General features: G+C 34.8%; 1 protein-coding gene across 11 annotated transcripts in view; it reads right to left on the bottom strand.

Annotated features, from left to right (window-relative positions):
• The window catches only part of EHBP1 (EH domain binding protein 1), a 336,395-nt gene that overhangs the window by 279,815 nt on the left and 35,427 nt on the right, over positions 1-21,153 (bottom strand). The gene's annotated exons all lie outside the window — the stretch shown is intronic.

Here is a 21,153-nt window from a genome sequence, read left to right on the forward strand (position 1 = left end):
TTTAAAAAACATTTCTTACTTAAATGCCTTTAAACAAGGTCCATGCTATCCAGATTACCAGAGCCTCCAATGCTATCAACTGCTTCACACCTGACCAGCTTCACTCTTAAGATAATCTTAGTCCCTGTATGCATTTGACCCTGTGACACCATAGCATGCAAGACAACATCCATATTCCTGAATGTGGTTTATAAGGCACTTCACCACCTGACTCTGATCTACTTTTCTAGATGCAAAATCTACAAATATCTCAAAGGCATCTTCCTTTCCAACCAATCCCTCAACACTTATTCAATTTCTTCACCTCTTTGCATGTTACAAACTTTTTTTAAAACCTCCTCTTTTCTCTCCTTTTCTACCTGATAAACTCTTAATTCATCACTTCCTCTGTGAAAACCTGACCATTTCTCATTTCATTTCCACTTCATCCCACATCCTAAACCTCAAGCAGAGTTAACTGTTCCTTCTACTGTATGTCCAGTAATACCCTAGACACCTCTTTTTTAATAGCCTATGTGCCCTGTATTACATTATTTGTTATTATTTCTATCTCCTCCACTAGACTGTGCTCCTTTATCAACCATATCTTATTTATCTTTCTATTCCTAGTAACTAATAAGAATCTGGTACAAGATTGAGGCTCGATGTACATTCACTACTGAACGAACCTTAAATTTCATCCAGGAGTTCCCAACTGGTTAATTATAACTGATGAGGTCCAACTAAAGCGAGTAGCTACATAATACATTCTCTCTGCAGCTTATTTGAGCTTTGCAAGCATCCTCACCTTGGCTGCACATTGGAATCTCCTGGGAAGGGAGAGTGCAAAGCAATCCCCACACCTCCCGACTTGGAACATTAGCGAGGTATTAGTTGTGATGGCAGTGAGGGTGTCTCCCCTCCACGATATTGTCCTAGTGACACCTGCACAGTTGCCTCCACCTAACTTGGCCTCTCAGGATCTCCCTCCCCTCAACCCGTTCTGATCTGGTGTTTCAGAAAAGGGAAGCCACTTACTGTAAAAAATTAGGAAGGGTGGTCTCCTAACCTATATGCCTGAACTTCCAAGTATGTAAATATAACATAAATTACTTATTTGAGAATGTCCCCAGAGATGAATAAACTTTTTTGTGATTCTAAGTCATGTCCAATTTTTATAATGTCTTCACTAGAAATCAGCCCACCTTTACATTATCAGGGACAAAGCAAGGCAGAATGTTCTAAAATAAAGAACTGTGCCGTGAGTTATTGTTCTCATAGAAGAACACCAATAACCACACAAATGGATGACCACAATTAATATTTTAAGCATCCATGCTGTACTAGAAAAGAACCATTAAATATTCACTTATGTGCTCCCAAGAGGCCAGGGATAGAGCAATTGTGAGAGTTTTATCCAACTACCAAAGAACCTATATAATTTTCTATCAAAAAAGTCAAGACAACCTGATAGAGCCCAGATTTTAGAGAGAATCCAACAATCACGTATTTAACATTTCTACCCCATTACCTAAGTAACCAGGTAGCACTACACATACAGATATATAAACATACACACATATATTTATATATAGATATTTACATATATAAACATTTTATATACATACACATAAAATGTACACAGACACACTGCCTGAGTTCCACTGGAAAATTTGTAGTCTTTTGGTGGGCTTATGCAGGGGAGGAAATTTTACATTTAAAAATAAGGGACTTCCCTGGCAGTCCAGTGGTTAAGACTCCATGCTTCCATTGCAGGGGGCATGGGTTTGATCCCTGGTCGGGGAACTAAGATCCCACATGCTGGGCAGTGCAGCCAAAACATGAATGAATGAATGAATGAATGAATAAAATAAAAATCGACCTTCTATCCTACCCTCAGAGTCCTTAAATGGCAACAAGTTGAATCTGAAGGTGGCAAGACTTATCTCACACTATGGTCCTGATGCTAAATTCTGTAGAGGAGGAAGGAAGGAGGAAAATGGAAGTGGAAGGAGGAAAAGATATGAGAGCTACAATGAACCAGCTTATAAAGCAATAAACTGTATCTTTCTTTTGTCTGCAACTAAGTTTTGGGCCCTTCTCTTTGCCACTAGTGATCTACTGTGATCAAAGTAAACTTAAAGAAAAACATTTCTGGCTTAAATTTAGACTCCTTTACCCTTTCCTACTCTCGCATGTGTGTCACTTGTGTGAGGTGAGACTGAAAAGCCGTGAGAAAAATTCCAAAACCATCACTTGAAAACCAGTCTCATCACTCTCCAGAATCATAATAAGCATTCAACAAATATTTTATTGAGTGCCTATTACATTCCTGGCACTGTGCTGAGCCATGGAGATGAAAAGACAAAAGAAGACAAGCCTTGATCCTCTGGAAGTTTACATTCTAGTGGAGACAAACAATTAAACCAACTACCCAACTCCAGGCACAACCTGTGATAACTGTGGTTACTATTAGGAAATGAAATTACATGTCATTTAAAGAATATACTTTTCTGTATTTTCTACAATGAATTTATATTACTTTATGGTGGGGAATTATTTAAATGTGGGGGGGGGAGTTATTTAAAATAAAATAGCACTTTTAAGTTTGGAATTACATATGAACAGACAGAATTAAACGATTAAATTTTAAAATTTCATTGTATTTATTTTTTTATTTTTAAACTTTTTATTTTATATTGGAGTATAGCCAATTAACAATGTTGTGATAGTTTCAGGTGCACAGCAAAAAGACTCAGTCATACATATACATGTATCCATTCTCCCCCAGACTCCCCTCCCATCCAGGCTGCCATATAACATTCAGCAAAGTTCCCTGTGCTATACAGCAGGTCCTTGTTGGTTATCCTTTTTAAATATAGTAGTGTGTACATGTCAGTCCCAAACTCCCTAACTATCCCTTCCCTCCATCCTTCCCGCACTGGTAACCATAAGTTCATTCTCTAAGTCTGTGAGTCCGTTTCTGTTTTGTAAATACCTTCATTTGTATAATTTCTTTTTAGATTCCGCATATAAGTGATATCATAGGATATTTCTCTTTCTCTGTCTGACTTACTTCACTCAGTATGACAATCTCTAGGTCCACCCATGTTGCTGCATTATTTCATTCTTTTTTATGACTGAGTAATATTCCATTGTATATATGTACCACATCTTCTTTATCCATTCCTCTGTTGATGGACATTTAGGTTGCTTCCATGTCTTGGCTATTGTAAACAGTGCTGCAATGAACACTGGGGTGCATGTATCCTTTTGGACCATGTTCTTCTCTGGATATATGCCCAGAAGTGGGATTGCAGGGTCATATGGTAGCTCTATTTTTAGTTTTTTAAGGAACCTCCATACTGTTCTCCATAGTGGCTGTATCAACTTACATTTCCACCAACAGTGTAGGAGGGTTCCCTTCTCTCCACACCCTCTCCAGCATTTATTGTTCGTGGATTTTTTGATGATAGCCATTTTGACTGGTGTGAGGTGATACCTCATTGTAGTTTTGATTTGTGTTTCTCTAATCATTAGCGAAAAATTTCATTGAATTTAAAGACTTCTCAGATGAATTAATCTGTTTTCTAAGTCAATAGAAGTGGAAGAGGTGTATTCTTTGTCTTAAGTTAAGAGAAATGTTCCCTAAGGTCTGAGCTGGCCATAGACAAAATTTTGAAAGAGGCGCCACTTGACTCTGCAGCCCTCCTTTACCTGCAGCCCCTCCAATCTCTGGGGCATTCTTCCTTGGGCCTGCAAAGTCAGTATGGCACTCCATTACAGGACCCAACAATAACAATATGACAAATGCTTTTCAGATCACTAATTCTCTTCTATATCAATTAAAATCCCCCTTTCTCCAGGGTAAGTATCTTAGGAAGGTAGTCAAAGGAAAGAAAACTGGGGAAACAATTTGTATTAATTTAGGAGATATGAATTTGTAAAAGAAGGCCCCTCAAAGACGACATAGTACAGAGGAGAGAATACTAGACTGGAGGTTGGGAAACTTGTTTTTCCTAGTTCTGGCACGTAGTGACCTTAGGAATGCCTCTCCATTTCTCTGAGCCTATTCCCTAATTTGTCAAATGAAGAGATTGCACTAAGACCTCAGCTAGTTCTAAAACTATGATTCAGTGACCGTATGATTAAATGACTCAAACTGGTTAAATATTTTGTGGTTTAAAATGAAATGAGATAGCCAGGACATGGAAGCAACCTAAGTGTCCATCAACAGATGAATGGATAAAGAAGATGTGGCACATATATACAATGGAATATTACTCAGCCATAAAAAGAAACGAAATGGAGTTATTTGTAGTGAGGTGGATGGACCTAGAGTCTGTCATACAGAGTGAAGTAAGTCAGAAAGAGAAAAACAAATACTGTATGCTAACACATATATATAGAATCTAAGAAAAAAAAAAAAGGTCATGAAGAACCTAGGGGTAAGACGGGAATAAAGACACAGACCTACTAGAGAATGGACTTGAGGATATGGGGAGGGGGAAGGGTAAGCTGTGACAAAGTGAGAGAGTGGCATGGACATATATACACTACCAAACGTAAAACACATAGCTAGTGGGAAGCAGCCGCATAGCACAGGGAGATCAGCTCGGTGGTTTGTGACCACCTAGAGGGGTGGGATAGGGAGGGTGGGAAGGAGGGAGACGCAAGAGGGAAGAGATATGGGAACATATGTATATGTATAACTGATTCACTTTGTTATAAAGCAGAAACTAACACACCATTGTAAAGCAATTATACTCCAATAAAGATGTTAAAAAAAAAATGAAATGAGAAATTAAAGAATAGGGTAAAGGATTTGTGGCATGGAGTCCTTTGCCTCCTGTTTTCTGACAACCTAGAGGTAGCTAATATTACCACCTTTGAATAATATTATGAAAGGGGAAGTAGTATCTTTTAGCAGAGCAGTAAATGGACCACTGAAGATTCAGACTCCCTGTCCAAAGCACAATGTTAAACCTGGGAGATGTTGCAAGAAGCCCCTTGTCCCCAACCACCACCACCATCCGCAGCATGCTGACACTGCGATGGAACTACATGATACCTCTCACCACCGGTGTCGCTTCTGGAGGAGAGTGGATAATAAATGAGTATACCTTCTCCACACCAGCTGAATGGAGAGGATTGCAGAATGCAAAGGAGGGCAGAGTCATAAGATAAAAGGTGTATGGGCTCCTGAATGACCACGTGGAAGGCCAGTCAACCTCTCTAGACTGAAAAGTGAGCAAGAAATGAACTTTTATTAGGTCAAACCACTTTGATTTTGGGGTGTGTCTGCTACAGTAACTCCTCAACATATAGAAAATTCAAAAGACACACATACATAACAATAAAACAGTTGCTGCCTTGTAGAAGCTTACACTGCAAAGTGCTGAGACCAAATTTAACCTTTTTATATCCTACTGGTTTTCACATATATGAAATTGATGTTTCCGAAGATAAAAGACAGCTATACCTCAGAACTTAGTAATTAATATGTATGCCTTTGAGCTTTTCCTAAATTAAAAATAAGGAATCATAAGCCTTTAGAACACAAAAAGTACAGCATATTCCTCTCACCAAAGAATACAGGATATGCTTACAATGAGGAAAAGAGAGCTCACAATATTAACCCTGATGTTAATGTGAATAGGTACTTCACTAAATAACAAGGTTATTCCTTTTAGGGGAAAGGGCTCTTAGCCATAACTGAACATTTCATGGTGGGATGCTGTGAATATTGAAACGAAAGGGGGAAAATTGTCTTATCACAGAAATACTCTAACTTAACTATTTCTCAAGTAATTATTTTTATCCTTCAGTAGGTACATCTGCCTCCTATTGTACTATCACTGCTTGTAGCTCCAGTTAATTATACTCCTTTATGCTTACTTCACAAGAGTTATTTAGCAAGCTGTAATAATTAATTCAATAGGAAAAAAAATTCTACAAGACAAAGTACACGTACACAGGATATATTTCTTTTCTGTAAAAATGAAAGGACAGTTCTAATAATAAGAGATGTAAATCTTTGTCACTCAAATAAAAATATTTTTTTTAAAAATTATATTTTGCCTCTTCCTACCATCTTTAAAATATTTTCACAGAGTGATTGCTTTTGGTTAAAAATGTATAACTGGTGACACATATGGACTTTCGCTGACAGGGATTCTTATAGCTATGTATTTAGGAACAGCACCATTCAAACTGAGGAAGTGCAGTTTGACAAACTTGAGCTAAGTAAACTTTCTGAGAGGCCATCAAAAAATACACACACATGTATATATAATTTTTTTGCTATACTATTAAACAGTATAAAGGGTTTACAATTTCTAATATAAAGATATTTGAGAGAAATAGCGTTATAATCAATCACTGCTGTATCATGTGTGCAATACTGATCTTCCCAAATAATACTTTCTACTTTCTTTACTGTTTTATAAAATCACCCATGATGCTTCCTTTAATTTAGCGTATTACTTACTACTTCTTTTTTTCTAGTCCTGTTTGAACAAGCCTCACATGTCACTCACATAAATATTAATATTTCCAAGTCATGTACCGGGCTTCCTGGAAAAGAGATTAGTAGAAAAAAAATAGGATACATCACTCAGACCATTCCCCAGCCCTCTTAAACAATCATATTCACCATTTTCTCTCAACACAATTCTGTAATTGCTGCAATTTTGTGTTTGGATGATTACATTTGTCTGTCTTGTTTCTATCTGACTTTAAGGTTCTCAAGAGTTTTCCTGGTATTCACAAAGCGTTTTCCTGGTATTCACAAATCATTTACTGGGAGGGAGGCAGGGAAACAGAATATCATGGATAAAAAAATCATACGAAGGCAGACAGATCTGGGTTCCCCTCCTTCGGGTTTTACCATCTAAGCCTCAAGATGTTCCTCATCTGTGAAATTAGAACCTCACAGGACCAATGTAAAGATCTGTTAAGATAATGCAAATAAAGTACTTAGATCAGTGCCTGTCTTTCAGCAAATTTTCAGATAATGTTAGCAACCATCCTGTGTCTATGCTTCCAAACAGCTTTGTACAGTCTCCCTCTTAAATGTGAACAAACAAAGGATCATCTGAGGAAAGTTTCTAATATAAAAGGCAAGTGGCTAAAAGAGAGAAAAAAGAAACTTGAAAGAAACTGAAGACATTATCACTAATATCCTTGGAAATACAGAAGATATTGTACCCATGAAAAATATAAAAGGAATATTTAAAGAATAGTAAAGAAATCTGGAAATTATGTTATGTCATCCTTTTTCATTTAGGAAAGTAAAAATTGAAGAGTTTGAAGATAAAGTTGAGGAAATCTTCCAGATCTAGAATAAAGTAACAGAGATGTTAAATGGGAGAGAAAAGACTAGAAATTTAGATCAATCAAGAGGTTAAAAGTCTCACTAATTTCCCAAGATGACAGTGAAAAAAGGTCTCAAGATGTCATCTATGCCACAGGCCTAGAAAGAAATCATTCCAAAGTGGAACAGGACACTGGAAGACTCCAGGAGAAAAAGGAATTGATGAGTCACCAATGTTTAACTGTTTTGAGAGGGATATTGAGAGGCTGACAGAAAAATCTGGAAATAATAATGATATATACAGAGGGGAAAGGGGAAAAAAAGTAATTTTTAACCCAAGAAAAATCAAAAGAAAGAAAATGTAATCATAATACCATAGCACTCAATGCAAACAATACTAAGTCATAACAATGAATTCTGACCTAGCTCTGGTAGAGCTGATTGGAGACTAGGAAGGATGGGGAAAGGGAAGGGTTAGTGTGCTTCAGGGAGGAGGTGGTAGACAGCTAAACCCTCACCTACCATATCAAGAAGCTAATAGATAAAGTCTAAAATCAAAAGGTTAAAAGAAAAAGTTGAAAGTATGTTGTTGAACAATGAAATACCACTTCACACACCTATCAGGAAGACTATATCAAAAAGATAGATAATAACAAGTGTTGATGAAGGTATGTTAAAATTGGAACCCTTACACATGGCTGGTGGGATTGTAAATAGTATAGCTGCTGTGTATAACAGTTTGGCAGTTCTTCAAAAAGTTAAACATATGGAACAGGATAGGGAGCCCAGAAGTAAACCCACATGCTTACGCTCAATTAATCTATGACAAAGGAGGCAAGAATATACAATGGAGAAAAGACAGTCTCTACAATAAGTGGTGCTGGGAAAAATGGACAGCTACATGTAAAAGAATGAAATTATCAATAGAACATTCTCTTAACACCATATACAAAAATAAACTCAAAATGGATTAAAGACCTAAATGTAAGATTGGATACTATAAAACTCCTAGAGGAAAACAAAGGCAGAACACTCTTTGACATAAATCACAGCAATATTTTTTTGGATCCGTCTCCTAAAGCAAAGAAATAAAAGCGAAAATAAATAAAGGGGACCCAATTAAACTTAGAAGCTTTTGCACAGCAAAGGAAACCATGGACAAACTGAAAAGACAACTTACTGAATGGGACAAGATATTTGCAAATGATAAGACGGATAAGTGATTAATATCCAACATATATGAACAGCTAATACAACTCAAAATTAAAAACAAACAAACAACTGAATTAAAAAATGGGCAGAAGAAGTGAATAGACATTTTTCTAAAGGGGAAATGAAGGTGGCCAAACAGGCACTTGAGAAGATGTTCAACGTCGCTTACTAATCATCAGGGAACTGCAAATCAAAAACACAATGAGATATCACCTCACACCTGTCAGAATGGCTATCATCAAAAGGAACACAAATAACAAATGTTAGCAAGGATGTGGAGAAAAGGGAACCCCCCTACACTGCTGGTGAGAATGTACATTGGTTCGGCCTGTGGGAAACAGCATGGAAATTCCTCAAAAAAACTAAAAACAGAACTACCATATGACCGAGCAATTCCACTCCTGGATATATGTAAAAAACAAAAACACTAATTCTAAAAGATATGTGCACTACAATGTTCATAGCAGCATTATTTACAATTGTCAAGATATGGAAGCAACCTAAGTGCCCATCAACAGATGAATGGATAAAGAAAATGTGGTATATATATATATATATATATATATATATATATATATATATACAATGGAATAGTACTCAGCCTTAAAAAAAAGAAAGAAATTTTGCCATTTGCAGCAACATGGATGGACTTGGAGGTCATTATGTTAAGTGAAATAAGTCAGAGAAAGATAAATGATATCACCTATATGTGGAACCTAAAAAAATACAACAAACTAGTGAATATAACAAAAAAGAAGCAGACTCACAGATATAGAGAACAAACTAGTGGGGAGAGGGAAGAGGGGAGGGGCAATACAGTGGTAGGTGATAAGAGGTACAAAATATTAGGTATAAAATAAACTACAAAGATATATTGTACAACACAGGGAATATAGCCAATAGTTTATAATAACTATAAATAGAGTATAACCTTTAAATATTATCAATCACTATACTGTACACATGTAACATATAATATTGTACAGCCACTATACTTCAATTAAAAGAAACAGAAAAAAATAAAATTTTTTTAAAAAGTTAAACAGAGTTACCATATCATTCAGTGATTTCACTTCTAGGTATATACCCAAAAACTTGTACATGAATGTTCATAGCAGCATTATCCATAACAGTCTAAAAATGGAAACAACTTAAATGTCCACTGACTGATGAACAGGTAAACAAAATGTGGTATATCCATGCAATGAACTATTATTTGGCCATAAAAATGAATAACATACTGACACTTGTTACAACATGGATGAGCCTCAAAAACATGCTAAGTGAAAGAAACCAGACACAAAAGGTCACTTATTGCGTGACTTCATTTATAGGAAATGTCCATAATAGGCAAATCCATAGAGACAAAAGTAGATTATGTTTGCCAGAGGCTTGAAGGGGGAAACAAAGACGGGGAATGACTACTAATAGGAACAGGATTTCTTTTTTTTGGCGATGAAAATATTCTGAATTAAATAGGGATGATAGTTACACAATGTTGTGAGTACACTAAAAGTCACTGAATCATACATTTTTAAAAGGTAAATTTTATGGTATATTAATTGTAACTCAATAAAAAATAAAGAAAACAAAAATATGTTACTGAAGAATATAGAGTACAGCACCAGAAGAACTAACAGCGTTGAAAGTGGTTTTCTGTAGGGAAGGAGAGTCAAGGTGGGGCAGGGTGGGGCAAGGAACTGTTGCTTTCTCTGTTATAAACTTTGCAGTACTCTTTGAATTTGTAAACCATTTAAATATACCACTTTGTAAAATTCAACCTTAAATTTTTAAATGATGAATCTTAATTACAAAGAAGAAATTTGGGCCCAGAAATAAGCCCATGAATATATGGTCAATTAATTTATGACAAAGGAGCTAAAGAATATACACTGGGGAAAGGATAGTCCTTTCAATAAATGGTTTTGGGAAAACTGGACAGCCACAATCAAAAGAATGAAATTGAACCTCTATCTTACACCATACACAGAAAACAACTCAATTGGACTAAAGAATTGGACATAAGACCTGAAACCATAAAACTTCTAGAATAAAACATACAGGGTAAGCTCTTTGACATCAATCTTGGCAACGATTTTTTAGATATGACACCAAAAGATCAAGGAACAAAAGGAAAAATCAACAAATGGAACTACATCAACCTAAAAAGCTTCTGCACAGCAAAGGAAACTATCAAGAAAATATAAAGGCAACCCATGAAGTAGAAGAAAATATTTGCAAAATCATATATCGGACAAGGGGTTAATATCTAATATATACAAAGAACTTACACAACTCATTAGCAAAAAAAAAAAAAAAAATCCAGTTAAAAAATGAGCAGAGGAACTGAACAAACATTTTTTCAAAGACATACAAATGCCCAACAGGTACATGAAAAGGTACTCAACAACACTAATCATCAGGGAAATGCAAATCAAAACCAAAAGGAGATTATCATCTCTTACCTGTTAAAATGGGTATTATCAGAAAGACAAGAGATAACAAGTGTTGGCGAGGATGTGGGAAAAGTGAACTCTTATACACTGTTGGTGGGAATGTAAATTGGTTCAGCCACTATGCAAAACAGTACGGGGATTCCTCAAAAAATTAAAAATAGAACTACTGCATGATCTAGCAATTCTACTTCTGGGTACTTATCTGAAGAATACGAAACACTAACTCGAAAAGATATATGCACCCCAATGTTTATTGCAGCATTATTTACAATAGTCAAGATACGGAAATAACCTAAGTGTTTGTCAACAGGTGAATGGATAAAGAAGATGTGGGGTGTGTGTGTGTATCTTCTTTATATTATATACACACACAATAGAATACTATTCAGCCATAAAAAAGAAGGAAATCCTGACATTGGCGACAACATGAATGGACCTTGAGGGCATTATACTAAGTGAAATAAGCCAGAGACAGAAAGATAAATACTGCATGATCTCATTTACATGTGGAATATAAAAGCATTGGACTACTCACAGATACAGAGAACAGACTGGTGGTTGTCAGAGGTGGGTGTTGTGGGTGAGGGAAATGGGTGAAGGTGGTCAAAAGGTACAAACTTCCACTTATAGGATAAATAAGTTCTGGGGATTTAATGTACAGCACAGTGACTACGGTTAACAATATTGTATATATATATTTTTTGTATTTTCATGATCAGCTCTATTCATGTTCTGTGCCAAAGCATTTAAATACCCTGTGCTACTCATTACATAATGTGGGTGGTAAAAGAAAAGAAGCCATCCTTAATTCAACGTGTTATTCCTAAAGCGTCTATTCCTGTCAGTGCTGCAAAGATACAATTAATTTGTATAACCCAATATCCTGAGGTTGAAACACAAAGCACACAGAGCAAAACATTCTCTTATGGAAAGAGAAAAATATAAACTCTGCTTTATGCAATTGCCCAAAGCTATTTTAAGTAAACAAAATAATTTTAATTAACAAATTATTCTAGTAAATCATTTTTATGAGATATAACTTTTTAAATGAGATATAATTGTCATATAACATTATATTAGTTTCAGATATGTAACATGATTCAATACATATTGTGAAATGATCACCACAATAAATCTAGTTAATATCCATCACCATATATAGTGACAAAAATTTTTTTCTTATGAGATTTACTCTCTTAGCAACTTTCAAATATGCCATATAGTATTATTAACTATAGTCACCATGCTGTACATTATATCCCAATGACTTATTTTATAGCTGGAAGTTTACCTCTTGACCACCTTCACCCATTTCACCCACCTCTGCCTCTAGCAAACACCTATCTGTTCTCTGTTTCTATGAGCTCAGTTTTGTTTTGTTTTTTAAAGATTCCACATATAAGTGAGATCATCTATATTTGTCTTTCTCTGACTTATTTCACTTAGCATAATGCCCTCAAGGACTATCCATGTTGTCACAAATGGCAGGATTTCCTTCTTTTTATGGCTGAGTAACATTCCTCTGTGTGTATGTATGTGTCTGTGTGTTTTCTTTATCCATTCATCCATCGATGGACACTTAAGTTGTTTCTTTATCTTGGCTATTGTGAGTAATGCTGCAATGAACATGGGGTGCATATATCTTTTAAAGGTAGTGTTTGGTTTCTTCTGATAAATACCCAAAAGTGGAACTGCTGGATTATACAATAGTTGTTATTTTTAATTTTTTGAGGAACTTCCATACTAGTGGCTGAACCAATTTACATTCCCACTAACAGGGTACAAGAGTTCCCTTTTCTCCACATCTTCACCAACACTTGTTATTTCTTGTCTTTGATAACAGTCATTCTAACAGGTGTGAGTTGATACCACACTGTGGTTTTGATTTGCATTTCCCTGATGATTAGTAACGTTGAGCACCTTTTCAAGTATGAGTAGGCTAACAATACTGTATTGTATTTGAAAGTTGCTAAGACATTAGATCTTAAAAGTTCCCCTCACCAACATTTGTTATTTGTTGACTTTTGATCATAGCCATTCTGACAGTAGTGAGGTGATATCTCACTGTGGTTTTGATTTGCATTTTTGTAATGATTACTAATGTTGAGCATCTTTTCATGTCTGTTGGCCATCTGTATATTTTTCATAGAAAATGTCTATTCAAGTCCTCTGCCCATTTTTAAATCAGATTGTTTTTTTGATATTGACTCAGGTGAGTTCTTTACATTTTTTGGATATTAACTCCTTATCAGATATATCATTGGCAAATATCTTTTCACATTCAGTACGTTGCCTTTTCATTTTATTGATAGTTTCCTTCACTGTGCAAAAGGTTTTTAGTTGATATGGTCCCATTTGTTTATTTTTGCTTTTGTTGCCTTGGCTTGAAGCGATTTAGCCAAAATTATACTGCTAAGACCAACACCAAAGAGCATACTGCCTGTGTTTTCTCCTAGGAGTTTTATGGTTTCAGGCCTTACATTTAAGTCTTTAATCCATTTTGAGTTTATTTTTGTAAATTGTATAAGAAAATGGTTCAATTTCATTCACTTGCATGTAGCTGTCTAGTTTTCCCAACACCACTGATTGAAGAGACTCTCTTTTCCACTGTAAATTATTGTCTTCTTTGTCAAAAATTAACTAACCATATAAGCATGGGTTTACTTCTGGGCTCTCTACTACATTCCATTGGTTTATGTGTCTGATTTTGTGCCAGTACCATATAATTTTGATTACTATAACTTTGTAGTTTAGTATGAAATCAGGGCATGTGCTGCCTCCAGCTTTGTTCTCAAGGTTGTTTTGGCTACTTGGGGTCTTTTGTGGTTCCACACATATTTTAGCACTATTTGTTCCAGTTCTGTGAAAAACGCTATTTGTATTTTGATAGGAATTGCACTGAATCTGTAGATTTCTTTGTGTAGTATGGACATTTTAACAATATTAATTCTTCCAATCCATGAGCACAGTATTCGATCTGTGTTTGTATTCAATTTCGCTCATCAATGTCTTATAGTTTTCAGAGTATAATTCTTTCACCTCCTTGATTAAATTTATTCCTAGGTATTTTATTCTTTTTTGATGCAACTGTAAATGCGATTGTTTTATTTCTCTTTCTGATAGTTCATTACTAATGTATATACAGAAAGGCAACATGTTTCTGTATACTGATTTTTCAGTAAAGTTGCAGGATACAATTCATTTATTAGTTCCAATAGTTTTTTAGTGGAGTCTTTAGGGTTTTCTATATAGTATCATGTAATCTACAAATGGTGATAGTTTTACTTCTTCCTTTCCAATCTGAATTCCTTTTATTTCTTTTTCTTAACTGTTTGCTGTGGCTAGGACTACCAATACTATGTTGAATAAAAATGGTGAGAGTGGGCATCCTTGTCTTTTCCTGATCTTAAAGGAAAAGCTGTCAGCTTTTCATCACTGAGCATGATGTTAGCTGTGGGTCTGTCATATATGGCCTTTATATTATGTTGAGGTACATTCTTTCTATACCTATTTTGTTGAGAGTTTTTATCATAAATGAATGTTGAATTGTGTCAAATGCTTTTTCTGCAACTATTGAGAAGATCATTTGATTTTTATCCTTCGTTTTGTTAATGAAGTGCATCATGTTGATTGATTTGTGGATATTGAATCCTTGCATCCCTGGAACAAATCCCACTTGATCATGGTGTATGATCCTTTTAATGTATTGTTAAATTAAGTTTGCTAACAAGTTTGTTGAGGATTTTTGCACCTATGTTCATCAGAGATATTGGCTTGTAATTTTCTTTCTTTTTGTTGTGTCTTCATCTGATTTTGGTCTAGGAAAATTCTGGCTTCACAGAGTGAGTTTGGAAGCATTCCTTCCTCTTCAATATTTTGGAATATTTTGAGAAGGATAGGTATGAACTTTTCTTTAAATGTTCAGTAGAGTTCACCTGTGAAGCTGTCTGGTCCTAGACTTTTGTTTGTTGGAAGTTTTTTGATTACTGATTCAGTTTCATTACTAGTGATCGGTCTGTTCAGATTTTCTATTTTTCCTAGTTAAAAAAAATTTTTTTTAAAGAGACTTTCTAATTGGAAAAATGCTGGTGATGGAGTACAGGGACTTGGAGGAGAATAACTGTATCTTCAGGATCACCTTATAATGGGGCATACAGAGTAGCTAGCCTCCAGAAAAAAAGCCCCATGGCTGAAGAAAATGCCCAGAAGTATTTGCTGCACAGTAAAACAGAAAATAATAGCGCTTCTTGATGACTTTCAGGCACATAAATAACATCTATCAATCAGCAGTCTGGTCCACAGCTTAAAATAACCCAGTTCAATACAGTCTAGTTATGGCCAAAGAAAAACAGAGCTGTGCTATTTTCAGCTGTAGCCCCACCAAGAAGTTGGGTATGTTACATATATCCAATAGTCCAGAGACGTGTATCTATTTCTAGGGCCAAAGATTAGCAACAACCAGGAAGAACTAGTTCCCCTGGTACTAATGACCTACCTTATATGCACCTCACTTAGCTGGAAGGGAATTCAATTTTTCAAATACAAAGGAGATACCAGCTCTCTACCCTATAGAATTATTATTTCATTATCCTTTTTATGCCTTACTGCTGCCTAGAGAATAAAATTCAAACTCACTTAAAGCTTTCCCCCATTTGACCTCTACCAATCTTCTCGCCTAGTTTCCTACATTTTATGCTGCAAACAAATGACACCAGTCATTGTTCCAAAACGTGACCTGTATTTTTCCTCCTGTGGCCTCCATGTTTCTAAATGTAATAAATATTTGGGCGGGGGGGGCAGTCCTCATCTTATCTGATCTCTTAGCAACACTGACATTTGTCCATTTTTCCCTCTTTGTGGGGTTAGCCTCCTCTACCTGGCCAGGCAATATTGGGAAGTTTCCAAAAATTGGCCATACTCTTACCTTACACCATAATCAAAAGTTAAAACAGATAAAAAAATCTAAACATAAGAGCTAAAACTATAAAATTCTTAGAGGAAAACAGAGATCAAAAGTTTCATGATGTTAGATTTGGCAGTGATTTCTTGGATATGACAAAAGCACAGGCAACAAAAGTAGATAAAGTGGACTTCATTAAAATTAAAAACTTTTGTATATCAAAGGACACTATAAATAATGAAAAGGCAACCCACAGAATGAGAGAAAATATTTGCAAATCATATATCTCTTAAGGGATTAATAGCCAGAATATGTAACAAACTCCTCCTATAACTCAACAACTACAATATACACACAATAAAAACCCCAAATGAGAAATGGGCAAAGAACTTGAATAGACATTTCTCCAAAGAAAATATACAGATGGCCAATGAGCACTTGAAAAGAGCCTCAATATCATTAATCACTAGGGAAATAAAAATCAAAGCCAAAAGCTGGTTCTTTGAAAAGATCAATAGAATTGATAAACTGTTAGAATGATCAGGGAAAAGAGATGACACAAATTACCAATATCCAGAATGAGAGAGGTGACATAATCATAGATATTAAAAGATAAAGAAATGTTATGAGCAATTTTATGTCAATAAATTTGACAATAGATGAAACAGACAAATTCCTGAAACACACCAAGCTCACTCAAGAAAAAAAATTAGATGAGCATAGTTCTCTAATCATTAAAGAAATTAATTTTGTAGTTTAAAGCCTTCCTACAAAGAAATCTCCAGGCTAGATGGGTTCACTGGTGAGTCCTATCAAACATTTAAAAGAAAAATAATACCAGTTCCACACAAACTCTTCTGGAAAATTGAGCAAGAAGAAATACTTCCCAACTCATTCAATGAGGCCAGCATTATCCTGATACAAAAACCAGGCAAAGGCTTTATAAGAAAACAGAAACAAAAAGAAAACACTACAGAAAAATATCCCTCATGAACACAGATGTAAAAATACTAAATAAAATTTTAGCAAATCAAATCTAACAAAACATTAGAGGGATAATATATCATTACCAAGTTGGGTTTATCCTAGGAATGTAGGGTTCCCTTAACATTAAAAAAATCAATCAATGTAATTCACTATATTAGCAAACTAAAAAAAAAACCGTATGATAATCTCAACAGATATTTAGAAAAAGCATTTGATAAGATCCAACAACCATTTCTGATGAAAGCTCTCAGCAAACTAGGAACAGAAGAGAACTTCCTCAACCTACTAAAGAACATCTACAAAAAAACCTATAGCTAACATCATATGACTGGTGAAAGATGGAATATGTTCCCCCTAAAATCAGGAACATAACAAGGCTCTCCATTCTTATCATTTCTCTTCTGTGTTGTACAAGAAAGGCTAAGCAGTGCAATCAGGTAAAAGAAGAAATAAAACATCCAGATTAGCAAGGAAGGACTTAAAATGTCTTTATTTGGATGATATGATCTTTTATGAAGAAGACCCAATGAAATCTACTAAAAAAAAAAAAAAAAAAACCGCTAGAACTAATAAGTGAGTTTAGCAAAGCTGCAAAATACAAGATAGATGAACAAATATCAATTCTATCTTTATATACCAGAAGTGAAAAATCAGATATAGGAATTTTTAAATATTTTTACAATATGAAAAACACTACTTAGGGATAAATCTAACAAAAGATGTGAAAGAAAGTGTAACAGTTGATACACTGAAAATTACAAAGCACCGTTTAGAGAAAGTAAGACCTAAATAAATGGAGAGATATACCTTGTTCATGGATCTGAAGACTCATCAGTCTTCCCCAAATTTATCCACAAATTCAATGCAATTCCAAAAAAAATCCTTGCAAGTTTTTTTAATAGAAATTGACAAGCTAATTCTAAAATTCATATGGAAATGAAGTTTTTATGATGCTTTTTTAGAGTATATACTTTTTATAAGAGAAAGACTTTATTAAGATATTTACCGTTTAAAACCGACACATTTAAGATCAATTTTCCAACATTTCCAGGACATTTATGATGCACATTTAACCTCTAAACTGGGAAATAAGGAATTGTATCTTATTTCCTTTACCTATAGATTCTCAAATAGTGAGTCTATTATATGAATTTGTAAATTACTTTTGACAATGTTTATTGCCTATATTTGTGTTTTCTTCTATTTTACAAATGCTTAAAATGTATATTTTTATAACAATGCATATATTCCTTTCCTTCATTTTCTAAAAGTCATCCACACTCTCATTATAACACAAATCTAATTGTAATCATACTATACACAAATGTGTGTCCTAGTTTTTCACTATATGATTTGCCATAAGTTGTATGTTCTAAGGTGCTATACAGAATCATTTAAATATACTTTGATTCTTGTGAAATCATGCACATAAGAATAAAAAAGTACAGGAAATACTAAATAAAAAGTATAAATCTCATTTCCTGGACCATCTACTGGCTTTTTACTAAAACGTGTGTCCTTGTGTGCCCCAGTATTTCTTCTTTGCCCATCCTTGATGCCCCAGCCTCTACCTCTATATCATCATTTTCACATTTTCAAGATTTGTACCCTGCACATTGTGTGCTATTATAAATAAGTATTTTGTGTTTTGGCTAAGAGTTATTTTGTAAATAGAAAACAAATATCTAGGGCCCACAATATCAAATATATAACTTTCACTCAGAATCAAACAGCATTCAGACATAGAGAGACATATTGCTAAATATATACCACTTGACGGGAAAAAATGGATTAATAAGAGGGGTGAGAAAGAAGCAAGAGGAACACATTCTTTTTTATTGACTATATAATGCGTTTTTACCTTCTGAGATTAATCAGCTTCTTCACCATAAAGAATAAAGTTATTCTTACACAATCATCTTGGACCTTCAAACCTCCTGTTCTAATGTGAAACACTTGCTTTTTAACAATACCTGCTCTACAGGTGTCAACCTAGGATTATCATTTTGTTTTGTTGTGTGTGTGTGTGTACGTGTGTGTGCCTGTGTTTTTGAGGGAGGGGCCCTTCCGAGGTTTTATACACTGTTTTCTTGGAACTCAGGACTTTATATTTCTTGAGTTGTTGTTGCTGTTGCTTTTAAATTGGAGTAAATCCTCAAGTAATTCTTTTAGGAAGTGACAGTGGGTGATTTTATCAATCATGATCCAGTTAAGAAAACAGGAACTCCACTAGGTTATGCTAAGAACAGTGATTTAAAAATACAAAATTGTTTAAACATGTGATAATGGACTAAAAGAACAAAAAGGTAACCTAGAAGTAATAACTGCAGTAAGCAGCTAGCACTCCTAGGGCTATGGGAACAAAAGGTAAGAAGTTGGTGTCATCAAAACCTAAGAGTTTAGAGAAGGAGGCAGTGGGCACAGCCCAGCTGCTGCAGGTAACTCAAAAGTATCAAAATGAGGACAGTTCTAGCAATATCAAAAGAGGCTAGCGGATGGAATCCACTATTACTGCTGGGGTAACATTGACCAGAATATCAAGAAAACAGGTAGGAAGTCCCATCTCTTCTTTTCTTGCCTGTCTCCTAATGGTAGAAACTAATAGCAAGTTAGCTAACAACACAGTCTGAGAAATTTAATTTGCATAATCTCAGCCCAGCATCAGAGTAGAATACAGAAGGGTGTATTTGCAGCTTAAAGAACTTCAAAGAACCAACATAGTTCTTAATTTTAAAGCTTCGATGAATAGAGAATTCTAGATTCAAAATCATCTTCCCTTATAACTCTGAAGTCATCTGCTACTTTGTCTTCTATCATGCAGTGTTACTTCAGAAGTCTAATTCTCGCTATGGTGATCTATTAGATGTTCCTATGTTTCACCACCTACATAGATCAATTAAAGAATAAACAATTTACTCTTTTGATTACTAAAATAGTAAATGATTTAATAATTAATATATATAATATAAAAATATACTTTAGAAAAACAAGATCATATTATAGTACTACTAACATTTCACGAACCTGTAAAATATAATAAGTATTCTTCTACACTGTAATGGCCACAAAGTATTCCTTCATATGGATGGCAGCACAATATAACTAATCCTCCAATTACAGACATTAATGTCAGTCAAGCTTTTTATTATTATAAATAACACAAAATAACTTCTTTATAGACGAATATTTGCACAAGTCCATGAGTATGCTTTTAGGATAAATTTCTAGAAATAAAATTGCAGGGTCAAAGCATATTTTTAAGACTTTTGATACATATTACCAAACCTCTATTCAAAAAGGTCATACTAATTTATATTCTCATAAGCAGAAGAATCAAAATTATCCCACACTACAGCAAGTAGCAAGTATTTTCGTTATTTTATAAATATGAAGAAAATTATAAAATCTTACTAAAGCACATAAAACAAATCTAGACAAATGGGAAGACATGTCACATCCTTAAGTCTGCCACTTTTGACATTATAGCAGACTAGATAACCCAAAGGTTCCACCCGCTACAAAACAAGTAGATTCTAGGAAAAAATACAGTATTTTAAACATATTGCTGGGCTCCCTAAAAGTAGGGGGATTCTCTAAGGACCGCACCCTAGCTTTCCCCCAATTACTTCAAAAAAAGGTGATAGGTAAGGGATACAAACCATGAGTCTAGCTAACATGGAAGCTGGGAGCTCTGATCTGTATGTGAACTGAAGAAAAGCGTGCCTTGAGGGCAAATATCAATACCAGCACTGCAACTGGGGTCCTAAGGTTGAGGCCAGAAGCAAGTGGTAGAGCTGAAACTGGTAGTTCTTCTACATTGACTCTGGCTCTTTTGAAGAGGGCTAAAGGGGGTCCAAGTCAGTAGCACTGCCAGATCCCAGAACAAATCTTTGGAGGAAAGAATACCCAACTTAGGTCCTTAGGAGTCCCACAGATCAAGGGGGGAAAATACATGTTCACACAAAGATCAGTCAGCAACTGAGGTGGCAAGCTAAATTTAGGCACCTCCCCCCAATAAGAGAACAATTATTTTAAGGTGTCCATATATTTTATTGAAAAGCACATAGAACACTTATTTATATTGTATAGGTGTATACACATAATGAGTTAAATTCAAGAATGATCACCACTAGATTAATGATGGTTATATTCAAGTGATCATCAATTTCTCCTTACACTATTACAATAATGTTTCAATTTTTCTAATGAAAATATATATTTTTTTATGTAGTCATTTAAAATCTATTTTAATTATAAGGGGGAAAATTTCAGTGTTATTACTAGCCATTTCTATTTCCTCTTTT

This window comes from Balaenoptera musculus, chromosome 13 (genome assembly GCF_009873245.2).
Source record: "Balaenoptera musculus isolate JJ_BM4_2016_0621 chromosome 13, mBalMus1.pri.v3, whole genome shotgun sequence".
NCBI classification, from domain to species: domain Eukaryota; kingdom Metazoa; phylum Chordata; class Mammalia; order Artiodactyla; family Balaenopteridae; genus Balaenoptera; species Balaenoptera musculus.